The following is an 8,824-nucleotide window of genomic DNA, read 5'->3' as shown; positions in this document are numbered from 1 at the left end:
ATAGTTTATCTTCTGTATTTCAGTAGTATCTGTTGTAATATTCCCTTTTTCATCACAAATTTTAGTATTTTAAGTTTTCTCTCTTTCACTTTGTTAGTGTGGCTAAGATTTTATCAATTTTATTTATTTTTTTCAAAGAACCAACTTTTTGTTTTGTCAATTTTTGGAATTGTTTCTTTTGTTTCAATTTCATTGATTTCAGCTCTGATTTTAATTATTTCCTGTCTTCTGCTGCTTTTGGTTTTGATTTGTTCTTCTTTATTTGGGGCTTTGAGATGTAATTTTAGGTTGTTTATTTGAATTTTTATTCTTTTAATATATAAACTTACTGCAATGAACTTTCCTCTTAAGCATTGCCTTCATAGAGTCCCAGAGATTTTGGTATATTTTATTGTTGTTCTCATTTACCTCTAAGTATTATTTTATTTCCTCCTTGATTCCTTCTTTCATCCATTCATCATTCAATAGCATGCTATTTAGTCTCCAGTTTTGGAGTAGCTTCTGTTTTTTATTTTATCATGTATGTATAGTTTCGTTCCATTATGATTTGATAGAATGCAGGATAGTATTTCTTTTTTTTTTATTTGCCTAAAGTTGCTTTGTGGCATAACATTTGGTCTATTTTAGAGATGGATCCATGTGCTGCTGAGAAGAAAGTGTATTTGCTTGATGATGGATGAAATATTCTATATTTCCATTAATTCTAAATCATTGATTGTATTATTTTAATTCTGTAGTTTCTTTGTTTAGTTTTTGTCTGGAAGATCTATCTAGTGGTGAGAGAGGTGTGTTAAAGTCACCCAGTATTATTGTGTTGTGGTCTATTTGAGTCTTGAAATTGAGAAGAGTTTGTTTGTTGTATGTAACTGCTCCATTGTTTGGGGCTTATGTATTTATGATTGTTATATCTTGTTTTGGTGCATGATTACCTTAAGTAGTATGAAATGTCCTTCTTTATCCCTTCTAACTTTGATTTGATGTCCACTTTATCTGATATGAGGATGGAAACCTCTGCTTGTTTACGCAGTCCATGTGTGTGCTATGTTTTTTTCCAACCATTCACTTTCAGTCTGTAGATGTCTTTCTAGGAGTTGAGTCTCTTGCAGACAGCGTATTGTTGGGTCCTTTTTTAAAATCTAATCTGCCAGCCTGTGTCTTCTCACTGATGTGTTTAGGCCATTAACATTCAGGGTTATTATTGAGATATGATTTATATTACCCGTCTATTTGGTTTATTTTTGGTTTTTAACTTGACTTAGTTTCTCCTTTGATTGACCTTTCCTTTAGTGTAGTTCCTCCCTTTGCAGGTTTTCGGTTTTTTTGTTTGTTTGTTTGTTTTTATCATTTCGTCCTCATGGGGTATTTTGCTGAGAATGTTCTGTAGTGCAGGCTTTCTAGTTTTGTTCATCATGGAATGTTTTTATTTCATCTTCAACTCTGAAGATTAGTTTTTCTAGATATAAAATTCTCAATTGGCATCCTTTTTCTTTCAGAGCTTGATATATGTTATTCCAGGACCTCCTGGTGTTAAGGGTCTGTGTTGAGAAATCAGCAGAGATCCAAATTGTTTTCCCCCTGTCTATAATTTGAGTTTTTTCTCTCACAGCCTTTAAATTTCTTTTTTTCTGATATGTCATTGAAAAGATTGTGCATTTCTTTTGTATCTCCATACCTTTGTCTTTTCCAATAAATCTTAAATTTGATCTTTTCATGTTATCTCATATTTCTTGGAAGTTCTGTTTATGGATCCTTACCATCTTCTCTGTGTGGTCAACTTTATTTTCAAGAGTATATATTCTGTCTTCTTTGTCTGAGTTCTGTCTACCAAGTGGTCTAGTCTGTTGGTGATATGTTCCATTGAATTTTTAATTTGTTTTATTGTTTCCTTCCTTGTTAAGTTAAATCTAACTATTTTCTAATATCCTTCTCTGACATTGCTTTTACTGTGCTGTTTATGGATTCTATTGTTGGAACATCTTGGTTTGTTTGAGGTAATTTGTTCCCTTGTTTTTTCATGTTGTGTGTGTGTCTTCTCATCTAGTGGTATGGAGCTAAGGCAGTACAGATTCTGTAGTCTAATAGTGTCCCTGAAGACTTCCAATACTTACCTTTAAGGGGGAGACCAATATTTATAGCACCCAATGCAAACTATATACCACCTTAAACCAAATGGCTCATATTAAGGCACTTAAAGTTTTGTCACAACAGACAGAAATGAAGTGTTCAATTATCGGCTGCAATATAAACAGTAAGTTTGCTAAAAGGGTTTACCATTTCAAATGATGGACAATGAGGGAACAGAAGTAGTATAAAATGTGATGTTTATGAGGGAGAGCGAGAGAGGATAGAGGCAAAAATTTATAGTAAGAGCGAGGAAGGAATTAATAGAGGTTGGCTTTTAGTGCAAGAGAAGGGAGAAAGAGAATCCAGGGAGACAGGAAGGTGAGAAAAAAATATGTACAGATTAAAAAAAATAAAAATATAAGAATGCACAATGAAGCTGTCATATACTATTGATACATCCCATTCCTCAATAAATTGATGTATGAAAAATATTTGGATTCAAAGATGGTAGAGGTGTGAGAGAGAGGGTAGAAAAAAAAAAAAGAGGAGGAAGGTCTCAGTGGAAAATTGAATGTTTGCTTCTGTTGGCTTTCAACAAAAATTTTCTCAGCTTCCCTTCTCTACTGATAAGTGGGGTGTCTGAAGTTTGATGTTAGCTCCAGTCCAGTGGGTGCCAGGACTGGTTGGGGCCAACAGCAAGATGCCCTTATACCCTCTTTTATAAGTCTTCCCAGCAATTGTAGTTGGCCCCTCCCATCCCTGCATACTTAAGGACTCATTGAGCTGGAGAGAGCCCAGTTTTCTTCAGTTTTTTCAACCTGTCCCCCCCGCCACACACACACCCCACCAGGGAACTGCCTTTAGTCTCTGACTTTCCACAGGCTTGCCAGATCCATTCTGGCCCACACAAACCCAACTGCAATCCAATGGACCTGGGCTTCAACTTCCCCAGGCCCCATCTTGCTACAGTCCCAAGATCTAAATGTCCTTTCAACATGCAGAAAGACCACCAGGGATGTGCTCACACAAAGGAGCAACCCTGCAAGGAGGCAGCCAGATGGCAGCCACTAACACACTGAGTAGAAAGACCTCAGGTGCAGCCTGACCTGCAGGTACCCCAAGGTATCTCCAGGCCCTGGCCTGAGTCCCCTGACTGAAGTGTCCATACCCTAAGATCGGTCCTTAAAGAGTTTTTAATGTTACTTGGGGAATTCTCTACTTTCTTAAACTCATTAGTTCATTCTTATGACATGTCAAATTTTAGAAGTCTGAAGTTCATGCACTGGAGGTTTAGTTTCTTAGAGATTATTCCTTGTAATACAATATTACAAGTGGTAACTGATTTACATACAATATGATAATAGTGTTATTTGGAATTTTTGCAGTTGATTTTTGGTATTTTAATTTGTTATTTTTAGTTGTACATGACAGTGAGTATACTTTGACATCTTGTTTCAAAGATTAGAAGATACACACTCTTCTTAGTATGTTTACCTCAACTATTTATCAGTTTCAACAAGCAGTAATTTACAGCCATTACTTATATAATTGGGAAAAATATAAAGTGCATGTTATCCAATTTGATGTTTCTGTCTTATTCATAATTGCATATTAGTTCCCTTGGTTTTGTTTGTACATGTAATCACAGTGTGTGAATTCTGTGAAATAAAGCAAGGCAAGTTATCATGATTATTTAATTTTATTGTAGTCAGAGAATTAAATTTGAGTCTCAAATGGGTTATTTGTGTGTTGAAACTTTTTCAGGCTTTTATGATGTTCTTTTGTTAACTTAATTGATGTCTGAAGGGAAGAGAGAATTTGGCTACTGAATTTCATGGTGTCATCAGTGTGGATCCTACTCAGTGATGTTGCATTGACACTGAAAACCATATTAGCTGCATTTGGGACAGAGACATAAACCATTCCAGGTAATATAACCTTATCAGGAGAAATAAGAGTATATTGCAGAGGCCTTGGCTAGGTTCATGATGACATGGGACCTTGTCTGAATATAATGATTTCAGAATTTGAGCTTAAGTTTACAATCTGAAATCCAGTCATTGTGCCTCACTAGATATTTTAGAGCACATTATTCTCAACAAAATCTTGATTTTTTTTTTGTGTGTGAAAATTTGGAACACATAGATATGGCTATTCTAGTATAGTACTTTGCCATTTCTTCAAATGTTCTTTATTTTCATTGATATTCTGAGGTAATTATTTTTTTCTGAACTTTGTATGTTGTTGAAAGCTAAAAGGGAAGATCTTGGATCACAGAAGGTAACAGGCACCTGGTGAGATGGAAGTAAGGATGTAAAAATGAAACTATCAACTCTTGAAAACAAAGAGTACCAGAGTCCTAGGGTTCTAAGTGATGTCCAGGCATGAAAGAGTATTTGTGGAGCATATATTATGGATCAGAGTAAGTATGTTAAAAGCCTTCACATGGATCCTGTTGGTGTTTTAGGATGATTTGTGTGTTTGTCTTCTTTGGTGGTCTGTGATTGATCATCATGTCCAAACACCAATATACGATAGTTGTATAAGAAACACTAAGTGAATGAATGAAGAATGACTGCTGAAATTTTTATGTTAGAAAATGAATGTTTAGATATTTTATTGTTACTTCCTTATAGTGAAATATTTGTGGTAAGAAGTCATGCCTGCCTGATATCTGAGGCTAATACCCTAAACTAGTTGGCCATTTTTAGAAAGGGGTTCACTCAAGTTAATTAGGATTTACCAGACCTAGTTTTGTATAGTGCCTTGTAATAATATTTTGGTGTATCCTTCAGCATGTTTAAGTGTATATGGATGGGATGTGGTTGAAGCCATGGGGTACCACCAGCTCAACAATTGGATGGACGGGAGCAGAATTGGCTCCCAGTCCGCAGTACAAAGGACTAGCAATTGAAAACTTTGGGTGTTATGCCAAACCAAGTTGATTGTTTAGAATCCCTGGTGAAGGTGAAATATTTTTAGGAAGTCAGTGATGTTGATGGTCAAGTTACATTGGTTTATAGGAAGTCTTCCCACTGAAGTCCCTGGGGAATGGGATGACTGATTGCAAATTGATCTGGCTTATAAGTGTCATAGAGGTCAATTGTGGCCCTAGAACTAATGAGCTCTTAAAAAGATAGAGGAAAGATGTTGCTTGATTAAAGTACCTGTCCTCTGGGTAGAAGTTAGAGATTGTTGTGTCATGTCCCAGTGGCAGGTACAGGACATCTCTGTCTTGGTCTAAGCCCAATCATAAAGGCCAGTGGGGATAGGCTGTTCACCTCTCTTGAAGGGTGGGGTCCATGCATCGCAAAACATTATGGGCATGAATTGTTTGGCAGTCTTTAGTGATTTTTCAACTCTGCTTGAATGATAGGCAAGGATGTTAGGACATCTCAGGGAGTAGGATGAAGCTAAGAATGAACTGAGATCAGGAGTATAGGAGGCATATTGAACAAAAATGGTTTTAATCCACAAGGAAGGTAGCAGAGAGACAAAGAACTAGGAATTGACAAAGAAGATGTCCAGAACTGGGCAGAGGAGAAGGCATGGGGCCTCTGAATTCATGAGGGATCTACTTACCCATTGTCCTTTTGAAAAGGAATTTTAGGTCCTCTGTGGGCTCACAAGTACATATAGTCACATCTTGATTTTGAAGCACAGAGTTCTCTGTTGGCTAGGGCTTCATCTGGGTGTGTGGTGAATCTAGCTAGCAATCCCAGGCACCTTCACCACTGAGAGGTTAGAGAGAAAAATAAAGTAGCCCTTCTCTCAGGGGTTCTCCTGGGAATCCTTTCCAAGTCTTGACTAAGACTTGACTTCTGGGTTTATAAAGAGCTTATAAAGAGGGAATGTGGCTTTGTTCTCATCCATAGGAGCATATTGCCTATTAGAACTTTCTTATAGATGTTATGTATTGGTTTAGGCCAGTCCTATAAGTGTCAGGCATCAAGTCAGGGTGTAAGTATGGCCTCCTGTATAGCATCTCAAAAGGGACTAAGCTGAAGGTGAGTTTTTGGAGCTAATCAACCCAAATAAGGGCTGTAGGAAGAAGCTCCAACCAGGGTAATGAGAATCTTCTCAGAGTATAGTTTATAGTATGGGTTAGCCCATTCAGCTTCTCCTGAGGAATAATATCTCTTATAAGAGGGGTGGAAATATTTAATTCTTAGGATCTTTATCACCTGCTAAGTAATCTGAGAGATGAACCCATTATCTCTTTGGAGAAATCAAAGTAACCAGACCTGGGTATGGTCTCCTTTAGAAGGGCTTTTGATACTTCCAGGGCTTAATTTGTCTTGATAGGAAAGAATTTTATCCACTCCATGTAGGTATCTGTAAAAAACCAGAAGAAATTTATAGCCCTTGGAAGCAGGTAGGTGAGTAAAATTTGGTTTCTGGTCTCCTTCCAATTATATGCCTTGGCATTGTATATGCTGAACTAGGTGGTGAGGCCTAGTGCCCTAGGGGTTGTAAAGGTGGCATGACCATCATATTCTTAGGAGGGTCTTTTGCCTGTGAATAATCTCTTATATGTTTGGTAGAGACTCTTGGGCAGAAATAGCAAGTGTCAAGTAAGCCTTTTATAAAACTTTCATTGAATGGACTGAAGAATATAGATTAGCTAGCCTACTCTGTTCCATTCTTCATGATTCAGGTGTTAAATAATTTTCTGTGACTTCAATATTTTTCCCCTCTTGGGTATATTGGGATGTGGACAGCTTTTCCCAGAGGATAAAGCTGAGGACCTCTGTAATGGTGCTCCTCTGGATGGCTGGTTTCCTTTTTTATTGCCCTGTGCTACCTCATGATTTTGGTTTTCATGTTCCTGATGCTTCCTTGGTCCAGTACACTATACTGCCTTTCAGAGTCTTAAATTTTAGAGTCCATATTTGACTAGGGTGATTTAGCAGTCAAAGTAGCCATTCTTTCCAAATAACTACATGGACTTGGACCACTAAAAAGAAGTGTCTATATTTTGTGTACATGGTAACCTTTTGGCCTTTTGCTAACTCTAACTAATGGAAGTGAGTGCCTTCCACTCTGCCTATTGGGCTGAGGTTCCTGGAAGAATTGCCTCTGCCTCAGTGATAACTTGGAGGAACACAATTGTATAGCCTGCAACTTTGATACCATTCTAAGCAAAGCTACTTCCATTAGAGAACTAGACTATGTCCGAATCAACCAAATGGGGAGCCCTGTAAATCATTTTGGCTCATGTATAAGGTCAGTTACCTTATTACAAGAATGAAAAGGCACTTGCTCCCCTATTGAATGGGGTTTCTTCCTTGGAGGGATGAGGGCGACAGTGTCACCTACACACAGACACTGGGACTCACTCGAGGTGGTAGTGAAGCAAAATCCATTTATCGTGCACCAAGCTTTTGGTTACATAGACTGCAGCTTCTTACCAATGAAAAGGTCATTAACTCCGCTTATCGCAGATGTTCTCAAGGCTACAGACAAGCACTACAAGTCCACTGAATGGAGTTCCAATCCAGCCTGAGTGGTGGGCCTTTGCTCACACCATTGTCACAGTGACTACTGCCATGTATGCCTGTGGGACATTACCTACAATCCCCCAGAATAGGCAACAAGTGGTTGGATTTAAAGAAACGCATCTCTATAAAGTGATGTCAGCTTTCTAAAAGGATTGACTGATACTTGAATAACTTGGCATCTGTAAGCCAGTGAGGCCCTTTGGTTTTCTAATAAGCTATGAATTCAAATTGTAGGATATATGCCATCTCTGAAAGTTTGAAGGTAATCTTAGAAACCTCCTAAACTAATAGCAGTTAGTGGCCATTGCTCAGGGCCAGGGGGCTAGCCCTGATTCAGAATCCAATCTTTTGGAGAAATATCCCACAGGACAATTATTTGGTTCTGAGATTTGGTACAGGACTCCCAAGGCTACTCCCTACCTTTTTGTCACAAATAGTTGGAAGGATCTGTCTGTTCTGGGAAGCCACAGAGTAGGTGCCTGAAGCAACACATTTTTTTGTGTTTTAAAAGCCTGTTCCTGTTTAGGTGCCCAAAAGATTAGGGCTCTGTTCGTGTTTCCCTTTTAAAAATATCTAAAAAGGGCCTAGCCAGTGGGCTGTACCCAGTTATCCACAGTCTATGGTATCTTATGAGCCCTAGGAAAATACTGAGAGGTGTTTGGGTGATCAGGAGAGGAAGTTTTCCAGTTGCCTTGAACTTCTTGGGTAAACACCTCTTACCTGGGGACAATATATGGCCCAGGTAATAGACTTCCTGTTTAATCAGTTGAACCATTTGGTTAGGATTTTTAAGGTTATAACAACAGGCTCATAAGCCAACTCCTGTTGGGAGATCAAATCAGCATATCATCTACATATTGTACAAGTTGATCTCCTTTTAATTTTAGGCTCTATAAATCTTTTGATGTAGCTTGTCCAAATAAGTGGTGCTACTCTGAATAACTGGGAAAGAAGAGTCCAAGTTAGGTATTGTCCCTTACCCTGTTTTTTCTACCCACTCAAAGCCAAACAAATATTTGAAGGATGGGTCTAAGGATATGAAAAGAAGGCATTCTTTAGATGCAGCACAGATAATCATGGAGTATCTGGAGTGATTATTCCGAAGACGATACCAAAGGTTGTATAGGTATTTTGCCTTTATTCATGGCCTAGATGATTTACACAATTCTATACTCCAGGTTTTCCTGCTTTATGAGGATGTCAGGGACATTGCAGGGGCAAATGTAAGGCTTTTTTTTTTTTTTTTTTTTTGTGGTACT

At 38.0% G+C, this 8,824-nt stretch overlaps 1 long non-coding RNA gene across 1 annotated transcript in view; it reads left to right on the top strand.

Moving 5' to 3' along the window:
• The first annotated feature begins 287 nt into the window (after positions 1–287).
• The window catches only part of LOC306650437, a 75,157-nt gene continuing 66,620 nt past the window's right edge, over positions 288–8,824 (top strand). The window contains exons 1-3 of the long non-coding RNA XR_013760928.1: positions 288–4,486; positions 6,396–6,443; positions 8,453–8,531. This is a non-coding gene — a long non-coding RNA (uncharacterized lncRNA). The remainder of the gene's footprint in view (positions 4,487–6,395; positions 6,444–8,452; positions 8,532–8,824) is intronic.

Source organism: Sciurus vulgaris, assembly GCF_902686455.1.
Source record: "Sciurus vulgaris genome assembly, chromosome: 2".
NCBI classification, from domain to species: Eukaryota; Metazoa; Chordata; class Mammalia; order Rodentia; family Sciuridae; genus Sciurus; species Sciurus vulgaris.
Note: the sequence above shows the minus strand (reverse complement) of the source record. Positions and strands in the feature narration are given on the sequence as shown.